This window comes from Vulpes lagopus, chromosome 21 (assembly GCF_018345385.1).
Source record: "Vulpes lagopus strain Blue_001 chromosome 21, ASM1834538v1, whole genome shotgun sequence".
Taxonomy (NCBI): Eukaryota; Metazoa; Chordata; class Mammalia; order Carnivora; family Canidae; genus Vulpes; species Vulpes lagopus.
The window spans coordinates 6846090-6870391 of record NC_054844.1 but is presented as its reverse complement, the minus strand read 5'-3'; the positions used below and the strand labels follow the sequence as shown (position 1 = coordinate 6870391).

General features: G+C 42.3%; 1 protein-coding gene across 2 annotated transcripts in view; it reads left to right on the top strand.

Annotated features, from left to right (window-relative positions):
- The window catches only part of LOC121479676 (anoctamin-2), a 341299-nt gene that overhangs the window by 191434 nt on the left and 125563 nt on the right, over positions 1–24302 (top strand). The window lies entirely within an intron of this gene.

The following is a 24302-nucleotide window of genomic DNA, read 5'->3' as shown; positions in this document are numbered from 1 at the left end:
AGCTCTGGGAAACAACTAATCTATTTTGTGTTCTATGGGATTGCCTATTCTGGACTTTCATGTCAGTGGAATCATGCAAAATGTGTCTGTAGCTTCTTTCACTTGGCAAAGCATTCTCATGATTCATCCATGTTTTAGCTACATCAGTACTTAACTCTTTTTTATTGCCAAATAATGTTCCATATTTTGTATATACCTCATTTATCAGTTGATGGACATCTGGACCCACTTATTGGGTATTATGAATAATGATGCTATGAATATTTGTGTACAAATTTTTGTGTGGATGTATGTTTTCATATATCTTAGATGCATAAGTAAGAGTGGAATTACTGGGTCTCATGGTAGCTGCATATATAACACTTTGAAGAACTACCATACTATTTCTCAGACTAACCATGCCATTTTACATTGTTTTAAAGATTTATTTATTTTAAAGAGAGAGTGAGAGCACAAGCATGCATTTACTGGGGGAGGGGGAGGGCAGGAGAGGTAGAGAATCTGTCCTTATACCAGTGCCACATTGTTTTAATTACTATACCTGTGTAATAAGTGTTGAAATTGAGGATGTGATTTTGACTTTGTGCTTCTGTTTCAATTATTTTGATGATTCTGAGTGCCTTGCATTTTTATATGAATTTCATGACCAGATTGTCAGTTTCTGCAAAAAAACCCAAGCTAGGATTTTTGGTAGGGATTGCGTTGAATCTGCAGATTAATTTAGGAACTATTGCCATCTTATCATAGTAAAGTCTTATAATCTATGGACATGGTATATCTTTTTATTTAGATCTTCTTTAGTTTCTTGCAACAGTGTTTTATATTTTCAGTGTACAAGTCTTGTACGTGTTTTGTTAAATTTGTTTATGATTATTTTATTCTTTTTGATGTTATTAAAAATGTAATTGTTTTCTTAATTTCACTTTTGCATCGTTCATTACTAGCATATAAAAATATAATTGATTTTAAAAAAAATATTTATTTATTTTAGAGAGAGAGAGAGCCTGTGAGTGAGCATAGGGAGGGGCAGAGGGCAAGGGTGAGAGAAACTCCAGCACACTCCTATTTGAGCTCAGAGGTTCACATGGGGCTTGATCTCACAACCCTGAGATCATGACCTGAGCTGAAACCCAAGAGTTGGATGCTCAACTGACTGTGCCACCCAGGGACCCCTTGATTTTTTTGTATATTTATTTTGTATCCCACAACTGCTGAACTCATTTTTTAATTGCTTTTAGTGAATTCCTTAGGATTTTCTATTTATAAAATCATGTCATCTGTGAATAGATGGTTTTACTTCTTCCTTCCTCAATCTGGATGCATTTTATTTCTTTCTCTCCCTATCTCTCTCTTTCTATTTTACCCAGATGATTGCCCTGACTAGAATTTTTTGTACAATGTTGAACAGAAGTGGTGAGAGCAGACTTCCTTGTCTTTTTCTTGATCTTAGAAGGAAAAAAAAATCAGTCTTTCACCTTTAAGTATGATGTTCACTGTAGCCCATTGCTTTTTTGTTCCCTCTTTATAAGATTTCCCAGAGAACAATTTATATCACATCATCATGATGTTGATCTGAAATGAAACATTCTATACTGTAATGAGGTGATGACTACCATCTCCACATTGTGGAGGTACAATGTGGTATGACTGATGGTTGGCAGGGTCATGGTACTCTCATCAGGTAGATAAACTTTTCTCTGGGCCTCTTCTGCTTCAGCTGTCACATGGGGAGATTGAATTATAGCTTCTGCAGTTCTAAGAGTTGGTAGCTTTCTTTGTTTATGTGATGATGTTGGTCATTAGCCCATAACTTTGGGGCATAGACTGTTCCTTGTTTGTCTTAGATGTTGTTAATTTAGATATTTTTATATTTGTTTTTTTTTACATTTGCCTTTTTTAAAAGTTCTTACTTAAATTCCAGTTAGTTAACATACAGTATAATATTGGTTTCAGGTGTACAATATAGTGATTCAACACTTCCATAGAACACTCAATATTCATGATTTACTTCACCATCCCCCTACCCACCTCCCCATCAGTTCTCTACAGTTAAGAGTCTGGGGATACCTAGGTAGCTCAGCAGTTGCCTGTCTGCCTTTGGCTCAGGGCAGAAGGGCATGATCCTGGGTCCGGAGATGGAGTCCTGCATCAGACTCCCGGCGGGGAGCCTGCTTCTCCCTCTGCCTATGTTTCTGCCTCTCTCTGTGTGTCTCTCATGAATAAAAAAGTAAAATCTTAAAAAAAAAAAAAAGAGTCTGTTACTTGGTTTGCGCCTCTCTCTCTCTCTACCTCTTTGCTCATTTGTTTTGTTTCTTAAATTCCACATATAAATGAAATTATATGGTATTTGTCTTTCTCTGACTGACTCATTTCACTTAGCATTTGTGGCTCCATCCATGTCATTGCAAATGGCAAGATTTCATTCTTTTTGATAGCTGAGTAATATTCCATTACACACACACACACACACACACACACACACCATTTCTTCATTATCCATTGATCAGTTGGTGAATACTTGAGCTGTTTTCATAATTTGGCTATTGTAGATAATGCTGCTATAAACATCAGGGTGCATGTATACCTTTGAATTAGTATTTTTGTATAATTTGGGTAAATACTTAGTACTGTAGTTGCTAGATCATAGGGTAGTTCTCTTTTTAACTTTTTGAAGAAACTCCATACTGGTTTTCGGAGTGGCTGTACCAGTTTGCACTCCTAGCAACAGTACAAGAGGGTTCCTTTTTCTCCACATCTTTGCCAACACTTGTTTTTGCATTTTTTATTTTAGCCATTCTGACAGGTATCAAGTGATATCTCATTGTAGTTTTCATTTGTATTTCACTGGGGATCAGTGATGTTGACATCTTTTCATATCTGTTGACCATTTGTGTGTCTTCTTTGGACAAATGTCTATTCATGTCTTTTGCCTATTTTTAATTGAATTATTCATTTTTGGGGTGTTGACTTTTTATAAATTCTTTATACATTTTGGATACTAACCCTTTATTGAATATGTAATTTGCAGATATCTTCTCCCATTCCATAGGTTCCCTTTTAATTTTGTTGATTGTTTCTTTCACTGCAGAACCTTTTTATTTTGATGAAGTCCTAATAGCTTATTTTTGCTTTTGTTTCACTTGTCTCAGGAGACCTATATAGAAGGAAGTTGCTACAGCTGATATCAAAGAGGTTATTGCCTGTGTTTTCTTCTAGGATTTTTATGGTTTCAGGTCTTACTTTTAGACTTTAATCCATTTTGCAACTATTTTTGTGTATGGTGTAAGAAATTGGTCCAGTTTCATTTTTTTTCATGTTGCTGTCCAGTTTTGCCAATACCATTTTTGAAGAGATTGTCTTTTTTTCCATTGGGTATTCTTTTATGCTTTGTCAAAGATTAATTGACCATGTAGTTGTGAGTTCATTGCTGGATTTTCTATTCTGTTCTGTTGATGGCTGTGTCTATTTTTGTGCCAGTACCATACTGTCTTGATTGCTACAGCCTTGTAATATAACTTGAAGTCTGGAATTGTGATGCCTCCAGATTTGCTTTTCTTTTTCAAGGTTGCTTTGGCTATTTGGGGTCTCATGTGGTTCCATACAAATGCTACTGGTATTTTGATAGGGATTGCATTAAATGTGTAGATTGCTTTGGGTAATATAGACATTTTAACAATATTTGCTCTTCCTATCCATGAGCATGGAATATATTTCCATTTCTTTGTGTCATCTTCAATTTCTTCCATCACTGTTTTATAGTTTTCAGAGTACAGGTCTTTTACTTCTTTGGTTAGATTTATTCCCAGGTATCTTATGGTTTTTGGTGCAATTGCAAATGGACTTGATACCTTAATTTCTCTTTTTGCTGTTTCATTATTGCAACAGATTTCTGATTCTGTATCTTGTGGCTCTACCGAATTTGTTCATCAGTTCTGTCAGTTTTTTGGTGGAGTCTTTTGGGTTTTCTATATAGGGTATCATGTCACCCACAAATAATGAAAGTTTTACTTCTTCCTTGCTGATTTGGAGGACTTTTTATTTCTTTTTGTTGTCTGATTTCTGTGGCTAAGACTTTCAGTGCTATGTTAAATAACAGTGGTGAGAGTGGACATCCCTGTCTTGTTCCCGACCATAGAGGGAAAGCTCTCAGCTTTCCCTCATTGAGTATGATGTCAGCTGTTGGTTTTTCATATATGGCCTTTATTATGTTGAGGTATGTTCCCTCTAAACCTACTTTGTTGTGGGTTTTTATCATGAATGGGTGTTGTATTTTGTCAAATGCTTTTTTCTGCATCTCTTGAAATGATTGTATGGTTCTTATCCTTTCTTTTATTAATGTGGTGTGTCATGTTGATTGATTTGTGAATGTTGAACCACCCTTGCAACCCAGGAATAAATCCCACTTGATTGTGGTAAATGATTTTTTAAAATGTACTGTTGGATTCATTTTGCTAGTATTTTATTGAGAATTTTTGACTCATGTTCATCAGGGATATTAGCCTTCGCTTTTTTAGTAGAGCCTTTGTCTGGTTTTGGTATCAGGGTGATATTGACCTCATAGTATGATTGGAAGTTTTCCTTCCTTTTCTATTTTTTTTGAATAGTTTGAAAAGAATAGGTATTAACCCTTCTTTAAATTTCTGATAGAATTCACCTGTGAATCCATCTGGCCCTGGACTATTGCTTGTTCGGAGTTTCCTGATTACTGATTCCATTTCTTTGCTTGTTATCAGTTTGTTAGTTTTCCATTTCTTCCTGTTTCAGTTTTGGTACTTATGTCTTTTTGGAAATTTGTCTATTTCTTCCTGGTTGTCTGATTTTTTTGGTATATATATTTTCATAATCTCTGATAATTTTATTTCTGTGGTGTTGGTTGTGATTTTTCCTCTCTCATTTGTGATTTTATTTATTTATGTCCTTTCTCTTTTCCTTTTTGATAAATCTGGCTATGGGCTTACCAATTTTATTAATTTTTTCAATGAACCATCTCCTGGTTTCATTGATCTATTCTGCTGGGGTTTTTTAAGTTTCTATGTCATTTATTTCTGGTCCAATCTTTTTATTTCCTTCCTCTGCTAATCTTAGACTGTATTCATTTTTCTTTTTCTGACTCCTTTAGGTGTAAGGTTAGGTTGTTTATTTGGGATTTTTCTTGCAACATGAACCTTTTACTGTCACTTTTGCTGCATTCCAGAGATTTTGGACTGTTGTGTTTTCATTTTCACTTGTGTCCATGTATTTTTTTTAATTTCCTGATTGACCCATTCTTTGTTTATAAACATGTTGCCTAGCCTCCATGTATTTGTGTTTTTCCAAATTTTTTCTTGTGGTTGACTTCTAGTTTCATAGCATTGTGATCAGAAAAGGTGCATGGTATGATTACAGTCTTTTTGTATTTGTTGAGACTTGTTTTGTGACCTAAAATGTGATATATTCTGGAAATGTTCCATGTACGCTTGTAAAGAATATGTATTCTGCTATTTTAGGATTAAATGTTCTGTAATATATCTGTTAAGTCCATCTGGTCCTGTGTATCATTCAAAGCCATTGTTTTTTTGTTGATTTTCTGCTTGGATGATCTGTCCATTGATGTAAAGGGGCTTTTAAAGTCCCTTCCTGTTATTCTATTATTATTAATTAGTTCCTTTATGTTTGTTATTAACTTTTCTATATTTGGGTGCTTCCATGTTGGGTGCATTAATATTTTCAATTATTAGATCTTCTTGTTGAATTGTTCCCTTTATGATTATATAGTGTCCTTCTTGTCTCTTATTACAGTCTTTGTTTTGAAATCCAGTTTGTCTGATATAAGTATTGCTACTCCAGCTTTCTTTTGATGTGCATTTGTATGATAAATGTTTCTCCAATCTTTTCACTTCCAATCTGCAGGTGTCTTTAGGTCCAAAATAGGTCTCTTCATAGGCTTCTTACATCTATTCTTATGATTTTCATGATTTTCAAGGGTATGGGCATAGTGAGGATAGGAGTAATGATAAAATTATGAGTGGTATTTATGGGCTGCTTACTGTGTGTAAGGCTTTACATGTTTTATTTCATTTAGTCTCAAAACCATTAATATCTCCAATTTATATAAGAGAAGGCTCAGGATTAAAGAAATAAACAACTTGCTTGGTGCTGACATGTGAGCCAGATGGTCTGACTCAAGAGCAATGCTATTAACCACTGTGCTCCTCTGTCTTTCAAATGTTTTCCCTCAACATATCCTCAAATACTAATAAAAAGTCATGCTTGTTTCTTCTTCCTTATACTAAAGGCAAGAAGGATAGCAGTATTCATTGGAAAGATGAGTATAAGACAAACTTGCTACCCCACTGTTTCTTTTTGTGTTAATTGCTCATGGGGTGATGTTCTATTTCCACTGAGGATAATAGTAAGTAGAATTAGCTCAATTTGCAGCAGCAGGTTCAACAGACAGTAGGGAAAACTCAGGAACATAAACACAGATATATATATATGTTGTGTTTCCAAGGAAGAATATAGAGTCTGAGACTTTTAATAAAAGAATAAGCTCTTTTTTTTTCCTGGATCAGCTTAAATCTTTTCTGGACTAGTCTGTCCTGGACAGATTTGGAGCTTTTCTCAAGTTTCCCTCTGGGGCAAGATTTTTCTGTTTTTACAGGATGATAAAGCTCTAAGCTGAGTACAAATGGCAAGGTGCTATGGATAGCGGAGAGGGGGAGGGTGGTTGGGGGAAGTCCCAATCTTTCCTCTCATCTCTTTGACTTTTCACTCAGCCCCTTTTGATTCCAACCCATGCCTCCTTTATTTTCCTAATAAACTTTGTATTAGCTAGGGTACACTTAGAAAGTAGAGCACATGCCAGTTGAGGGAAAACAATACGAGGACCTAATTGCAGAGGTGTTTGAACTGGGCAAGTAGGGGGAAATGGGGACCAGAGAGGCAGCCACGGGGAATTACTGCCATTCTTAGAACTGGAAAGATAAGGAGGGAGGTGGGATTACCAGAAGCCAGGTGCTGAGACCACGCAGTGGGGGCTGGAACCCTGCAGAAAGTGCAGCCATTTCTGGAGATGCCTTCTGAAGTAGATGGAGAGAATGGAGGGAAAGAACACGAATCTCCCCCCTCCTGCCCTCCTGTTTCCCACCAGTGCCCCCTTTCCCCATTGGCCAAACCTAACTGAAAGGCAACTGTTGGCTTTGTCGAGGGAACATCATTTTCAAGGGTCAGTACCCTGCCACAGCCAAACAGAGGAAGAGAACGGCAGAGAGTAGATCTGAGAGCAAGTGGCAAATGCACAAGTGTTCAATCAGTAAGCCAGAGTATTCCTCTTACTCATTGTAGCTGGCAAGACACAGATCATCACTAGCCTGGCCCTTTTTTGGGGGAGCTGAGAAACTTTCGGGGCAGAGAAATAAAAATTTGGCAAAAAGCATAAGAATGCCTGCCACTGACATAAAGCTCAGTCGTTCAGACTGCTCCTGAGTTGTATTTGTGTGAGCATGTGTGAGTGTTTGTTAGCATGTGTATGTTGGAGAGACAGCACGGGTGTGATGGGGGTAATTAGAGTGACAGAGGTAGATTCAGATAACTGATGGCTTCAAAGAGGAGGAGAAATTTTTTTTTTAGAGATTTTATTCACTTATTCATGAGAGACACACACACACACACACACAGAGAGAGAGAGAGAGAGAGAGAGAGAGAGAGAGGCAGAGACATAGGCAGAGGGAGAAGCAGGCTCCCTGTGGGGAGCCCAATGCAGAACTTGATCCCAGGACCCCGGGATCATGACCTGAGCCAAAGGCGGGCCTTCAACCACTGAGCCACCCAGATGTCCCAGAAATGTATTTTTGTGTCAAGGGACAAGGAGTATGTAGCAAGCTGGGGGGGGGGGGGTGGCAAATGTGAGTCTTCAACGCATGTTCTCCTGTGAAGAGTCTCACTAAAAGGATTCTAAAACAAACTCCTGTTTAACTGGTCCTGGGGGTTTACCTCCTGAGACTCGCCCCCCAACTGTTTATCCAGCGCGGCTGCAGCACCTGTCGTCCCGGTGCAGCCAGGCGCGGCCTGTGATGCTGCACTTAATGAATGTTTTATAGGGAGTGTCGAAGCTGGAACATGTGCCAAGACAAGGCCTGGGGAGAGATGGGTGTTAATTTACTGTACCGTGCACCACCGTGGGGACAATTATTTCAAAAGAAAACTCATCTAAAGTCAAAGTATTGAAACATTTACGACAGATGCCTCTGGCAGGCGCAAAAAACAAACATGTGGAGTAAATTATGCATCATTGCAGGGCCTTTGACAAGAAGGCCGTGGGGCAGCAGCAGGAAGCCAGGGACCTTCAGAGAGTCTGGGGAGAAGAGGGGGTCAGGGGGGAAGGATTTGCCTGGACCCTCACTCTGGGCCAATGGGCTCTGGCCTTGGCTTTCCACGAAGGCCCTGGTAGTCTATGGGGGATGTTCCTGGGGAGCAGACTCAAGTTCCCTTGGGCCCTCTTTGAAGGCACTAAATGCCTTGACCATTTGAGGGTATAAAAAAAAGAATCTAAGTAATTGTCTCAGACCCTCCTTAAGAGATTAAAGAAGGTTCCCCAATTAGCACAGGGAAGCAGTGGGAGGGGAGCAGGAAATGACTCCATTTGCCAGAGAAGCACATCCTGAAGAGCTGAGGTGAGGCTTGAGGCTGGGGCCATTGCAAAAAGCCAAGGTCCCTAGTCTGCTGTATTTTTGGGGTGTCTCATGGCCTCACGCTATTAAGGCTGAGTTTCTGGAGACAGGGGCCACTCTGTGCCTTCATTCTGTCCTGTGCTTCTGCATGAACTGAAGACTAGCTGTCACATCTGGAAGGAGGCAGATTCTGTCCCATGCTGCAGGACCTCCCAGAAGAGTCAAGCCCCTTGGCTCACAGATCAGCCACTGACTTGAACTGATGAGGACCGGCTGACCAGGGCTTGTCCCCTCTCAGATTCTGTGGTGCCATGTCATTCATCCCTGTTCCCCTGGAATTCCTCAGGTTTGATGATAAGGGCAAGGGGACAGACAGGTCATTGTGTACGAGGTAGCTCCGCAGCAAAACACAACTTACAAAGTCGAATTGTTGCTTGAAGGCCACCCCCTGACAACTTCATGTACTTTTATTTATTTTATTTTATTTCATCTTATTTTATTCATTTTATTTTATGTTTTTACCAATTGTCATTTTTTAAAAAAATTCCTTGTTTCCAGCTCTGGGTCATCTGTTTCTCGTTCTCTTACTCTCCATCCCCTTCCCACTCTCTGGCTCTCCCTGTCTTCCATCTTTCAGGAGAGGTTTCTGTTTCTCACCTGTGGTCCCCTCCTCCTGGGGGCAGTCTTGTCAAGGGAAATGAGTAGACGAAGGAGCAGAGAAATGGATGACCAGGGAGTCAATCCTATTTGACCATAGAATGGAGATGTCTTCTTAGGAGTCGTAGTTAAGGACTTAAATTTGGCATTTTGGGGTTCTGCATCCCTTTCCATTATTGGTGGGATTCTGCTCCACCTAGAGGAAGGGCAGGCTAGGATATATGGTCCTTGCCAGCAGCCTGCAGGCCACAGCCCCAGACTACCAGAGGACAGTGGCCTTTTCTGCCATGGCATCAAGATGTGAGTAGTGTGTGAGCAGTTGACTCCAGGAAGGCTACTGGAGGAGTTAGTGTTATGGAACAGCCCACAGGTGGTTCTGACTACCCCCTGCAGAGTCACTGTTGTGGGAAGTGAGACAAGATGGAGGTTTCCTGAAGAGGGAAATGTCATGAGGAGCAGCAAGTGAGATGCGTCTGCCTCTCGGTGTACTGCAGAGCCTGGCTGGGTCTTTTAGTGAGTAAGTCCCTCCACTGGAGGTTGGGACTGACCCTCTCTGCACAGAATTTAGCCCTATCTGAAGTGGTGTTGCAGGTAACGTTTTTTATGTATGGATGCATTAAAATTGTGGGGTTTTTGTTTATAGTTGTCATACAGGAGAAGTTCCACAGTACAGATAAAAGGAAGGGCTTTCTCACTCTCATCTCCAAATGTTATTTGTCTCCCTAGAGGTAGCCATAGTTACAGTTTGTTCTGTGTACTTCCAGACCTTTTCTTGGGTCCTTTGATTAATGGGTGACCTTTATCTGTTTTGGTTATGGGCTTATTTGCACACACACATGTACACACATACATTCAGGAAAGAGTCATGGACAAACTGTTTCATTATGTTGAGAATGTTTTTTAAGGTAGGAAGGCTGCATTTTTCAAACAATGCCACAAGACACCCCCAGAGTGCCACAGTGAACTCATAGAGGTGTTGTGGAATTTGTAAACTTTTATGAGGGAAGCCCAATAATATGTGATGACTGTCAGACATGACATGAATGACCGCCTTGACTGTGTCAGGGTGAACACACATGATATGCCTTCTGATGTCATCCTGTCTTAATGAGGTTGCTTATATTACCAGTTCTGCACAGAGCCATCATAGAATAGGAGATGATAGTGGTCATGTCTGGGCTGATTCCAAGGCTGGCAAAGTGGGATACTGCCCAGCAGGTGAGCACATGCTTTAAGTAAGTAGTTAAGGCTAAGAATGAACTAAAATATGTTTTCCTTCAAGTTACATGTATTTTTTTCCCAAATGGCTACTGAAGTTGTTAGGGCATAGTAAAGAAATACTAAGTTATTTGGACTCAACTACTCTTTAAATGACACCGTTAAGTATTTCTTCTAGCCTAGGGCATTGTGTAAAAATGATGGAGACGTCAAGGGTGCCAGGAGCCAAGAAAGTTTGGGAACTGCCACGTTAAAAACTTCCTAAGTCCTGTAGCGATTTCAGAGTAAAGTATACAGCCAGGAGCAGAGAAGTTTAAAGAAATAAATAGTTTTAAAGTTGCAGGAATTTGTGTGGGGGTGGCAGCATTGTGTGGCAAAGTGTGTGCTGGGAAAGTGCCAAGCGGACTGGCTTCTTCTACACTTGCTCTGACTATGCTCTTAGGCCTTGCTGTACATCTCCCCCAGGACAGTCTCTCTGTGTCTCTGCCTCTGTCTGCCTCTTTCTCTCTGTGTCTCTCTGTGTGCCTGTGTGTGTGTGTGTGTGGGGGGGAGACACTGAGGGTTTCTGATTATGGGCATCACTTTAAATCCTTGGGTCTAAAAATAAACCCGGCATCTTCTTATCCAGAAGACTTTGCTTTACTTACAGTCTCCTGGGTGGTTTGGGCTTCATGGGGAGGGATGCCAGAGAAGCACAGAATGTGTCCATAAACATATCCCGTTGTGGAGCATGGGAATTACTCATCCCAAGGAGAGACTCCTCGGGTGGCCCAGGCCATCAGATGGGGGGCTCTGGCCCTCTTCAACTGACAGCCCACTCTCAGCATCAGAAGTGCTGGCTAAAATAAGACCTTCCCTATGCTCTCATTGTATACATTTCTCCTGGCCCAGGTCTAAATTAAGAAGTTACAAATAAGGAGAGTCCAGAAGACTGTGTTATGGAGGAGAAGCTGGGGAGATGAGGCAGCCCTTGAAATGAGAGCATGGTGGGGGACGAGAAGCGGTGGCTCTGGCCTTGGAGTGAAGGCTGGGCACGTTCAAGATGGTATTTCAGCCTAGACCTTCAAGGAAAACACAAGGCCCAAATATGTGCAGTGATAGAGAATGTTGGAACAGTAGAGTAGCAAGCGAAGGCCAGCACATACCATCAGGGTGTGTGATGTTTGCCACTATTGACTTGCAGTTTGGACTTTGCTTTTTTCGGTCTAAATGATTTTTCCATATACGGCCTGAAGCATGTAAATTAAGTTTGTCTTTTGCTGTCTGGGCCAAGGTCATTATTTCACTTCCCTAGAATTCACTGGAAGCACACATAAGCCCTTCAGGTTCCTTTGCTCTCTTCTCCATCATGTGCCAGAAAATCAAGTGTTGGTTTAAAAAATTCCTGCAGGGTCAGGAGGTGTTCTGACTCCCTGTGATTCCTTTGACGGGATGATCTCAAAGAAAGCTCTCAAAGAAAGCTCTCAAAGAAAACAGGTGGGATGGCTCTCTTGTGGACAGAGAAAGCAAGAGTCCTCAAGATGATGCTCTCCTACCAGTCATTACACAGACTAGGGGCAGTTTTAGGAACCTTCTCTCTTCCAACAGCACTGGGGCCTGCTCAGCTCAGCCAGGCTTCACCTGGTTAGCCCAGGGTTTTTACTTAGAGCGTCTGTGGCCCCATCACTGAGTGCACAGAGTTCTTCCTGGATATGACTTCCTTCACTCCCACAAATAATAAGGAACTAGGTAGAAGAAAAGACAGGGTCCCTACTTAAGTTTCCCCCAGATGCAGATGCTGAGCCAAGGATTCAAGTGCAAAATTTATTCAAGAAGTGGAAACCCCTGTAGTGGAATAGGAAAGTGACAGAGGAGAGAAGGGAGCTACTGAAGGGTGCCTTGTTAGTCGGGTTCAATTGGAGCTGCTTCTGCTGAGAAATTCTGGGAGCTGAGCTAGAACAGGCACTTCACAGTGTTACTGCCTGAGTGGGGAAGAGTTCCCATTGGTCACCATTGAGGGAAGGTGTGTGTGTGTGTGTGTGTGTGTGTGTGTGTGAACTCTCCTCTACTTCTGGCCTGCCATGAACATGCACATGAGCAAAAAAGACTTAGGCTACCAAAACAAGTGTTCAGGCAAAGAGATACAGGGGCTGGCAGTTGAAATTTGGACCTTCCCACTCTATGGGAAGGCACATGGAGATTTAGCTTAAGACACCAACAGCATAGAGGTTCTAAGCCCTAAAATGCATCAGTCAAGATCCATTCAGAAAATTGGAATCCCAGGAGTTGGGCAGAGGGAACTTAATACAGGGAAAGTTCGTTTGAAAGGTGTCTGAATCACTGACAAGCTAAACAGGGATGGTGAAGCAACAGGAGGTTGGAGCTCAGAGGTAAGGAGCAACAGGAGGTTGGGGAACCAGCGTATAAGGGGCTGTTAACCAGAGCTCAGGGCCAGGCTGCCTGGGTGCTAGAACCATGGTGGAAGCTGCATGGTGGGAGATGGGGCCATTAGGGGAAGGGCAGGCCAGCGGGTCCTGGAATTGTCGTGGGGCTGCAGCCACTGCATGAAGCAGATAGATGGAGGGGAGCAATACTCAGGATTCTTCTTTCCATCCACCTGCCAGTCCGCTTGCCATTACTTGAATTGGTTGAGTTTAGCCTAAAGCCAGTTGGTGAGGGAGTCTGGGAAATGACACTTCAGGAACCACTGCTGGTACATTACATATTAGAGCAAAGAATGGGCGGATTTAAGAGGAAGCAGGAAAAGCACTGGCCTGGTCATAACCCTTTATCTGACATAAACACATGCCTCCACCTTCCATTTCTCAGCTCTTTTTTTGCTACATGACTATTGGGTTTATCATCCCCAAAGCAGACTCTGGGAATTTTTAAGAAATTTGGATGGCCGCCATTTTGGGAAAGGGTAGGTGATAGGATGGGGAATATACTCCATACCCTTGCTCCCCTCTGTTCTGAGGTGTCTTAGGGTTGTCCCTGTGCCTTTTGTTCTGGATATCCTGTCTCCATCATGGGGGTCATTGAAGAAACATCATATCTTAAATACACCCTTTTTTTCTGTGTCTCCTATACCCAGGCTTGCCAAGGTTTGATTTTTGCTCTGTTTCAGTGAGGCAGGTTTCCTTCTTTTCAAAACCTGGAGCATACTGGTTTCGTTCTTTCTGTCTCTCAAATCATTACCATGTAGACATGTTGGCTTTTATCTGTTCAATAAAACCAAATGTCAACATTCTATTTGCTAGAAATAGCTATTTGAAGTCATGCTAACTTGCCTCCCCACCAGGACTCCTCATGCCTCCAATGGTTACTTCATTTGTTCTCCCAACCTTCCTGGAAAGAAGTATGTCTGCGTAGTCTCCTGTTCTTTCAGATGGGGCAGCCTAAGTGAGGTTTTCATGACTCATGTGTACCAACTCTAGAGTAAGCCATTGCCAGTCTCCAGTTCCCTTGGTTACCACTTCTGAGTTGGGTTTACTTAAAAGCCAACTTAATCCGTAATATGCCTAAGAATGCAGTAACCCATGTTTCTATTTTTTTTTAATATATAAGACCAGATGAGTAAGTGTATTTAATATTCATAGGCTACTAGGAAAATGACATTCTAAGAGAATGACATCCTGCTATCCCAAGCAGGCCAGATAGTTCAAGGCAAAATACACATTGGAATTGGGTCCTTAGAGGTACCATCCCCAGAGACCCAGAGTCAAAAAGGAGTTGGGTCCATTTATGGGAAAGGTAAGCAGAGGATGTTAATTTAGTTATGTTTTTGTGTTTCGGAAACTGGAGCAAGGTGGTAACGGGAAGTGAGGCGATCCTTGATTTAACTCACCTTCTCTCCCTGTCATCTCTGTAAATCACACTTCTTTGAAGATGTCCAAAACCAACTCCTGTGGGGTCTTTCTTATTTCTGTTATCTTGACTTTCAGCTTAAGATGAGATGTAGTAATAAGACAACCTTGAAATGCAATTCTGAATCTTCTGGGCTCATTTGGGCATTCCATTTTCTCTGACAAATGAGCATGCTTTGTCCTCCAACTGGTGGGAGATGACAGAAGGACAGACATTATCCTGGGCCTTGAGGAGTGCTGGAGGCTTCTGCATGGTTCCCATATTGCCTTCATACCAGGGTTTGCTACCAGCTGAAGCTGGCTGGGGCACAGCTAGGCAAAGGGGTAGCCTGCTTTGTGAGTCATTCTTCATCCAGATTTTCCAGAGTCAGTTCCTCATCTGGAGAGCTACTGCTGTTGCATTTCTTCAAAATACTATGCTTTCCCAACATTATGATGCCACATGCAGGATTTTCTGTACAGCAGCTTTCTTTTTGCTTGGTCTAGGGCACATGGGCCTGTACCAATTTTCATGGCACCTTTTGACCACTTACATCCCTGTGGTGGAGATACACATAACTTTGGAAGGGTTGCCACCCACTCAGGGCCACACAGTCCTGCTCATCAATGGCCTGGAGTTGGACCTAGCCTCATGATTCCTCAGGAAGGACAGAAGGGTGGTGTTCAGTTGGCTGTAGATATTTGACATCCAATTCATTTTTACAGGATCTGCCAGCCAACTTACATAAATTTTGTTCTGAATTTGGGCATCTGCATTGAGTTTAGAGAATTGCAGCAGGAAGTTTGCCCTGGAAATGTACTCAGCCGAATATTCGCACTCCTTAGCATGAAGTGACTCCTATCCAAGAATCTCAGAGAGCTTGTCTATAAACATGAATGAATTAATCCTCCGAACACCACTGTGTGCTCTTTGCCAGCTGGATTATTTTAAGGGAAGTGGCCAGTCCAGGGGCCTATAGTGAGTCATGAAAGAACTCGCTCATAACTAGGGAGTTTGGACTGCAGGATGCTGGGTGGAGCCAAGGACCATTCTGGGTCCTTCCACCCCCACTTCTTGGCGTGTCAGGATGGGGGGAGTCAGCAATCAGCACAATAGTCCTGGCAATGCCTGGCTACCTTCCAGCTCAGCACATCCTTCTTCAGCATCCTCATCACCAGCCCCCTAAAACCATGGCTTTGTCAAACTAAATAACTTTTATTTTTCCAGTATATAAAAGTAAAATGTGCTAAGTGTAGAAAATCTAAAAAGAGAAGTTATATATAAAGAAGGAAAGTAAATCATTCATTATTTCATCTCCCAGAAAAACTCTTGTAAGCCCCGTTTTAATGTTATATTGTCACATGGTTAAAAAAATCATTCTACATATTTAATTTTCTGTCACGATTTCTTTACTTAGTTTCAGAACATGAGGAGTTCCCAGTCTTGTTAAATACAACTCATGAGCATCATTTCAATAATTGCATAATATGTCATCATGTGGATATATTGGATTTTTCTTAGCCTTTACCCTTTAGTTAACATGTGATGAACACATTCATTTCTTTCCATGAATTTTAGGTTAGTTGGATTAATAATCATATGAACATATTATAGTTTTCTTAGTCCCTATCCTGTGGTTGAATATATTTGTACTTCTTATTTTAGTGGGAGGATGGTTTGGATTCTTTCAGGAGGATTATATTAATAGGAGAGATTACTAGAAGCTTAAGGTCTTTATTTGGTTACCGGTTTCCTAATTGCACACACTTTGGTGCTTGTTGAAGGAACTATATAGATACAGCCCTGATATGTGACTGGTATGTGGAGGCTGCATGAGTGTAATTATCCTTCTTGCCACTGCTCAGTTGTTCACTTTGAGCGAAGTGGGTCAGGTCACTGAATCCATGAATCTATCCATGTCCTAGAACTTTCCCATTGACTTGGGTACCCCTTCTGGGAAAGCAGGAGGCCTTTGTTCTATCTGCATGTGTGATGGGGAGAGCAGATGTTCTGGAGCATAGGTGGGTCATTATCATAGACTCTGGGCTTCAGTTTTGGCCAGGGAGCCATTTATCACATCCTGGGAATGGGTGGGTAACTTGTATCAAATCCTAGAACTGTCTACATCTTCTGACTCCATCATTAATGTGGAAAAATGCTTGTGGGGCAATGGATGGATCATGAGTGCTTCTCCAATGAAGATATTTTATCATTTGAACTCAGGCTGATTTTTGGCAGGGAAATGAGTGGGACAAATTGTGAGCTATGGTTTTTTGCTCCAAGAGGAAATGTGTCCCGGTTGGTGAATGATCAACCAAAAAAGTATGAAATGATAACTTAAACTTCTGGAAATAATTTAGAGGGCAAGTAGGGTCACTCTGACTTCCGAGAAAGGGAAAGATTTTCTTGTTGAGATGCTGATTTTTTCCCCAGCTTTACAACATGTATACACAAACACTGTTGACCTATGGAAAATATTATTAATTCACAGAAGAGCCCTTGATAAATACTTTAATATGATATTCTTTCTTTAGTACCATTTTTCATTTGACTTGAACTTTCCATTGATAGTCACTTTATTTCCCTGTAGTACCTAGGCATACCTTCACACTCTTTGATTAATCAGGAAAATGCTGTATAGCCCTAAAACTGATCTAATGGGGCTCTGAATTTGGAATACATTTTGAACTTTTCCCTGTCTTTGCTTTTCCAATCATACATAATTTAGAATAGAGGCTCCTAACTAGTTCATGCTGTGATTCTAAACTGGGCACCTTTGAAATTCTAAAAATGTAAATTCTTAATCAGAGTTAAAATAAGTAGACCTCATTAAAAGGAAGAAGAAGGAGGAGGAGGAAGAGAATAAAGGGAGGAGGAGCCAAGGAATGGCTGAAGCTACTACTATTTGTGGATAACAACGAGCACCACATTAGAACCCCATTCTCCATATTTTTTTAGTCTTTTCCCATAAATGGAGTGTTTCAAGGCTATTTCTAGCTTGCTGGAGGCCTGAACAGAAAACAAAGCTGGCAGTAACACCAAGCTTCTCAGACCTGGAGGCTGGCTAATGTTTCTTGGGCATGGTGTACAACCTGCCATGGCCTCAGCTCCACTGGAAGTCCCAGAGCCAGCCTCCCTGCCTTCTCAGTCCTTGTTTACTCCTTGTTTGGGTGGTAGGAAGTGGAATGAGTCCTTATCTGAGATTCCTTCTTGACCTTTGTTTGGACTCAGAGACGTGGACTAAGAGCAGAGATGGAGGACTAATGTGGATTTGGCTAAAATGAGCATGTCCTTTGAACTTTTGCCAAACAAAGGTCACTTCAGAGTGATCTGATAGAGTGGCAGATAATCCACATGTGGGAAAGTAGAAGGAATGGGCCAGGATTTTGGCAGGCCTAAGCAAAGCAGGGAAGTTGCTCAAAGTCTGCAGGCTCTGGGCCAGAACCTGATACTAGATCTTGTTTCTTCCGGCTTTAGCATCCCTCCCTCTGTCTCCTTTCTTTGGCAGAAGCTGGGAGCTGGCAGACAGAAGGAAAGCCTGAGGTGGCTCCCCAAGAAAATGAGACTAGTGTCTCTGGGCCAGCTGAGCCCTGAGGGGAAGGGTGTAGCTGGGAACACTCCCTGGCCCCCAGGCTTTTTTAGCCAATATCATGGATGGTAGATGGTGGATGAAGGATTCAATCTGAGTTTTCTTGTTTGGGAACTAGCAGGGGAGTCTGACCACTTGAAATCTGGAAGGTGGTGAAGTTGCCAGGGTGAGTCATGCCAGAGGGGACTTGGTTAACAACTGTTCCATAAACAAGCCAGGAGTTCCTAGTTCCCTAGAGCCCACCATGTGTCACCTTCCATCTTTCTTCCAGGAAGCTCCGTAAACCTTGCCTCCTCGCCCTGACCCCTCTTGGTGATTTAATTCATGTGTTGTCACAATGCTGATTATAATGTTGGCATCCAGGGTCAGGGGGCATTTAGCATTCCACTCAGTCACCTGCCCGAGTTTCCCCAAATGGAAAGTGTGGCTGCTTTCTGGAAGAAAATGTTTAAAGTAGTTTGAGACACAAATGAATCTTCAGACACTGAAGTTTATCTGATATCTGTATCCTTCATTTCAAAAATAAGTAAGAAACTAAAACAAGAATAATTTCATGTGTTGCATGCTTGTTAGATTACACCGATTTTGAAAGATTTCGTTGTATAAGCCAGAAACGTGGGAGCCATCCTTGGTGACTCTTTCCCTCATCTGCACATCTGATGAACCCGTTTGCTGGGGTGTGCTTAATGTCCTGAATTTATCCCTTCTTCTTTATCCTCCGACTTCAGACCCTCATCACATCTTGCCCAGACCTCTTCAGTGACCCCCTTCCCTCAGCAACCTGACTGGTCTCCTGCCTCTTGTCAGGCCCCCTTCCAGCTGTGTCAGAGGGATCTGTCCAGAATGCAAATCTGATTATGACACTCCCTTGCCTCAAATCCTCTAATGCTCTCCAGAGTGTGCAGGATTATTTTCAAGCTCCTTGGCTTTACCCACGAGCCCCTATATGACCCACCATTCCCCAACTGCATCTCCCACTCCCCCACATGAAGCCAGTCGGCCAAACATTTTCCAACTACTTGCAGTTCTCTGAGTACCTCTTGCTGAATCATGGCTCAGTGACTTTGGGCATGCAAGTCTCTTTGCTCAGAAGATGCTTTCCCTGTTTCTATCCAGCACTACTCCTTCTTGTCTAGGAAACTTAGGGCTAATGTCATCTCCACTGGGAGGCCATCTCTCACTCCCCTGGCAGATGTAGCTGTTGGCTTTTGTATTTATGTTCCAGGGATGTTGTAACAAATTACAGCAACCTGGGTGGCTTAAAACAACAGAAATGCATTCTCTCACAGTTCTAGAGGTCAGAAGTCCAACATAGAGGTTCTGGCCAGGTGACACTCCCTCTGAAGGCGCTGAGAACCCTTTCTTGCCTTGTCCAGCTTCTGGTGGCTCCAGGCATTCCTTGGCTTGTGGTTGCCTCACTCCAGTGTCTGCCTCTGTCTTCATTTGGCCTCCTCCCCTGTGTGTCTTCTCCCCTCGTCTCACACAAGGACTCTGGTCATTGGATTTAGGCCCCCCACACTAGGTCCAGGATTGTCTCATCTTAAGACCTTTAGTTAAGTTACATCTGCAAAGGCCCTTCTCCCAAATAAAGTCACATTCACAGGTTCCAGGGCTTTGGACTTAGATGTACAGTTTGGGGAGTCACACTTCAACCCACTCCAGTCCTTCTAAGACCCTATGTATTCCTTTTAGGAGGGACTTTTCTGTAGACTTTTCAAGCATCAATTGATATTCCTACTCCCTAAGAATTAAATCTCTTTGAGGGCAGGTCTTCTGTTTGACCTTGCGTCTTTGGCTTCTGGCTCAGGCCCTGGCTGCATCTCAGTGTGACATTTTTGTTACATTTAAGAAACAACTACCTGGGCACTTGGGTGGCTCAGGGGTTGAGTGTCTGCTTTTGATTCAGGTCATGATCCTGGGGTCCTGGGATCGAGTCCCACATCAGGCTCACTGCAGGGAGCCTGCTTCTCCCTCTGCCTGTGTCTCTGCCTCTTTCTCTCTCTCTGTGTGTGTCTCTCATGAATGAATAAATAAAATCTTTAAAAAGAAAGAAAAGAAAAGACAACTACCTGAGGCTGTCTGTAGGTCCTTATCTTTAGCCCAGACTGGTGGAGGCAGGCTTAGAAGCAGCAACTTGGACAGTATCACCTCTGCAAAGAGTTTGAGGAACCATCCAGCTCAAGGAACCGGTTTCTGCAGTTTTGTTTGGATCAGAAGTGTATTTTTAGGCTAATTTATTTCAAGGAATATCCAGAGGAGGACCTTGGGAATGTCCCAAATCACAGAGAGAGCCCAAACAAGCTCATCTACATTCTAATATGTATTTTCTGGTGTATGATGACGATGTGAACATTTTTTTAAAGTTACCAAGTGGCTGAGAGGAAGCACTGTTTTTAAACATGTATAGGCATTACCTGGATTCCCTCCATTTCAAATGAGAGTCTGGTTTTTGAGGGAGGAGCTAGTAGTCTTGGGGTATTGGTCAGTAAATTACAGAGTGCTACATTTGTGAGACCTGCAACTGTTATTCTCTGGGCCTCAGTTTATTTATTTTTTCTTTAAACAACTGATAAGAACATAACTCCCAGCTTCTTGATTTTCTTTATCCACTTGTGGTTAAAATTTGCCCTAGGAGTCCAAAATCTCATCTATCAAATCAGTCTACAGATGAGTAGTGTGGCCCTACTATGTGCCATATACTTATCCATATGCCTGGATAAATAAGATCACTCTGTGATTATTATAGTCCTTTGGAGACATGAAGCTTCCACTGTTCAGGGGGTTTTCATCCTTGGTTATGGGAGACAAACATGAAAAAAATTTGGCGAGAGGCTCCTAGCTCCTGTTTAACCACCGCCTTCTCTCTTTGAGGTCTCCCTTCCCAACCCACATTAACAAGACTGTTTATGTGAAAGAACCTATAAAATCAAACTGTTCTTTTGGAAAAGGGAGAATGCAGCTAATTCTCAGTGCTGTGTAAACTATTTACGAAAGGCTTAAGTGTTCTCGGTCATCTCTGCCCCGTGTCACGGACAAGGAAAAGTCCTGAGTGCCAGGCCCTCTTCTTCGTGCAGAGCTGACTATACCATTCACATCTCTGAGGAGCTCTTGCAGCAGCTGGGACATGTTCTTGCTTTCCACATCAACCACCTGTTACAGATTGGCCTAGTGTTCGAGAATCAAAGCCTCTGTAATCTTGAGCTTTAATGAAGGGCTTCCCATCTTCAGGGAAAGCTTCTAATCACACTGGTCTCACTTTCAACTTTTCACCTCTTCTCAACACCTTTCTTCATTCACCATCTCACTGCCAGCCCCTGGGCCATTATTTCTGTTCCACCGCTGAATCCTCAGCCCAACTACTAAGCTCAGCTCATGCAATGTGGCAGATGTTCAAGGCCCTGCCGTCCAACACATTCTTACTCTTATTGTGTGACTTTTTCAGTTCCTGCAACTATCCTGGACTGCTGGACCCGCACCCACCCCACTCCTTTTACTCTGCATTTTCTTCCATGGCCCAAACCTGCTGGCCTATGATGCTTCTTGTCCTTACAGAACAGTTTGGCTGGGACATGAGTTCTGGCTACCAGCTAAAGGCACTGGAACTGTACCCCTACCTCTCTTTTGAGGTTTGGGCACCCCTAGAGTTTTTCATGGTCAGATCACCCTGATTGCAGAGAGGACAAAGAAGGAGGGATGTGATGATGGTGGTGGGTTACTCATTTGCCCTAAATATGTTGCTTTCAGAAAATATAGATTCTCAAAGAGATGGTCAAATTATATATGAATGTAGAACAATGTATATGAGTAAAAAAGCTGAGGTAAGATCAGTGGATGGGGATGCTGGGGAGGAGTTTCAAGCCCTCTCATGGCTTTCCTGTAGGCCTCTGGTTGGTTGCCAAACCCTCACTCAAATGGAACCTAAGTGTGCTCAATATTGATCCCTTCCTGGGCTCAAGGTTATAGTAGCAGAGAGGTTTAAATACTTGGAAAGAGTTGAAGTTAAAAATATTTTGATCAAGACTATGCTTTGGACAAGGGGGACTGTCACAGGGGAGGACACTCTTCTTCCTTTTAAAGGCATTATCCAGAAGCTATACATGTGACATCTACTCTTATTTCATGAGCCAGAATTTAGGCAATGGCCACTCCTTGTGGAAAGAGAGGCTGGGGAGTGTAGCTTTTCTTCTGGACATCTACAGACTCAGCTACAACAAGAAGCTACAACACTGTGAGAAAGGAAATGGATTTGGAGAACACCAGCAACCTTGCTTGGGGGGTGTCAATATATTCAGTTAATCGTACTAAGTACCATACCTAAGTGGAGGCTTGTGGAAGAGCCAAACTAGAGGAGATTTGCAAATGATCCCAAGTGAGGTTTACATTATCACTTATCAGCGAGTATTTGTTGAGCACCTTCCCTGTGACAGACACTATGCTAGGAGCTATGGATGGAAAAGTGAATGAGATGGAGTTGATCTCTATCTTTGTGAAGCTTCCAGTTTATAAAGAAGATAGACTTTTTTTTAAGCATTTTTTAAAAGATTTTATTTATTTATTCATGAGACACACACAGAGAGAGAGAGAGAGAGAGAGAGAGAGAGAGAGAGAGGCAGAGACACTGGCAGAGGGAGAAGCGGGCTCCATGCAGGGAGCCTGATGAAGGACTCAGTGCCAGGTCTCCAGGATCACACCCTGGGCCAAAGGCAGGGGCTAAACCGCTGAGCCACCCAGGGATCCCCAGAAGATAGACTTTGGACAAGGAGATAATTACTTACCTCATAATTTCATTCAGTGACACAACTGGTATGGGACTGTGTAACAGGAGAAACTGGCCTACTCTGAAGAGTCAAAGAACCTTTGCTGATGAACTGGTATTTAATGAAGACTGAAAAGCTGAGTAGAAGTTGGGGGGAAGGGGGAAGAGAGGAGCCAATGTGCCTTACATGCATTACGAGGTGCCAGGCCCTGTTTGAAATACCTTTAATTTTTACAGCATGGAGCTTTCAAGCTGGTGATCTCCATAGATCAGGAAATTGAGATAGAGCTTAGGTGAGGAATCTAAAGTCACAGGGTGTTGGGTGACTCAGGGAACCCTGGCCCCTCAGGCAGCCTGACACCAGGGCACATTCCCTGAACCACTGTGTAACTAAATATTAAGGGACCTGCTTAGCAGTCAAGGAAAAGGATGTACTAGGGGATGTTCTATGGAGAGCAGGGGCCCAGATGGGGCTGAAGGAACTTTGAAAGTCTGGCTAAGGGTTTGACCTTTTTATTAAGACCAATGGGGAGTCACTGAAAGATTTTAAAAGAAGGGACACTCTGATCAGATTTGTATTTTACAATGCTCTGGCTGCTGTATGGAGTGCTGGGGATGTAACACCAGGTCCAGGGACATCAGTGATGACGATATCTTTTAGGCCAGGAGAGTAGGAATAGATACAACTCTAGATATGAAGCAGGTAGTATTCACCGGGTTTGGTTAGGGAGACAGGTAAGAACCACACAAAAGTGTCTCATTTAAATAGCTGGGAGGTGGTGATTTTCTTTACTAAGGTGGGGGAAGACAGAAGGAGAAGCAATTGGGGAAAGATGATGAGTTCAGTTTTGTACATACTGAATCAAAGTGTTTATAGAATGTCCATGTGGAGAGGTCATTTTGGCAGTTGGATCCAGAGCTCAGAAGAGAAGTCTGGGCCAGAGATATAAATTTGACATTTAGATGGTATTTGAGACATAGACATAGACAAAATAGGGATGTCTTTGTCGATAAATATCTTGCTATTTAGAATATATCATTTAGAATAAAATGAACACAAGACAGTTTAGCAGCATCACACCGCATGGTGTGAATTTCATATATGCCATCTGTTTAAAGGAAGGAGAAACCAATGGGAAGCTGGGAAGGCTGACAGTGGTGGATAGCATTTCAAAGATAAGCCCCGAAGATATATGGATCATCAGACTCATGTGCTAGAAACTTGATTGAGCATCCTCTGGGGGAGATATCTGGGAACACTTTAGGTTGCAGAAGGCCTCAGAGCCCTGAACTGGGTCAGAGACTTACTTCTGCCTCTTCCTAACTGCCTCACCTTGGGGACGCATTTGACTTCCCTGAACTACTAGAATTGACACCCATCATATCTGACACACAGGCTGGTGTGACAGGATCTAAACCTAAATGAATTATGTACATTGTAAAGCCATATGGATTTGAAAAGCTGTATTGTTAAGTGAAATTCCAGGTCCAGAGTGGACAAGGTCATCTGGCTGGTGAGTGTGGGAAGTTGGCCTTGGAGCTCTGATCTTCCAACTTTCAGAGAGAGGAATGAGCATTGTAGTGGTTACTAGCTTCACACCTTTGAGAA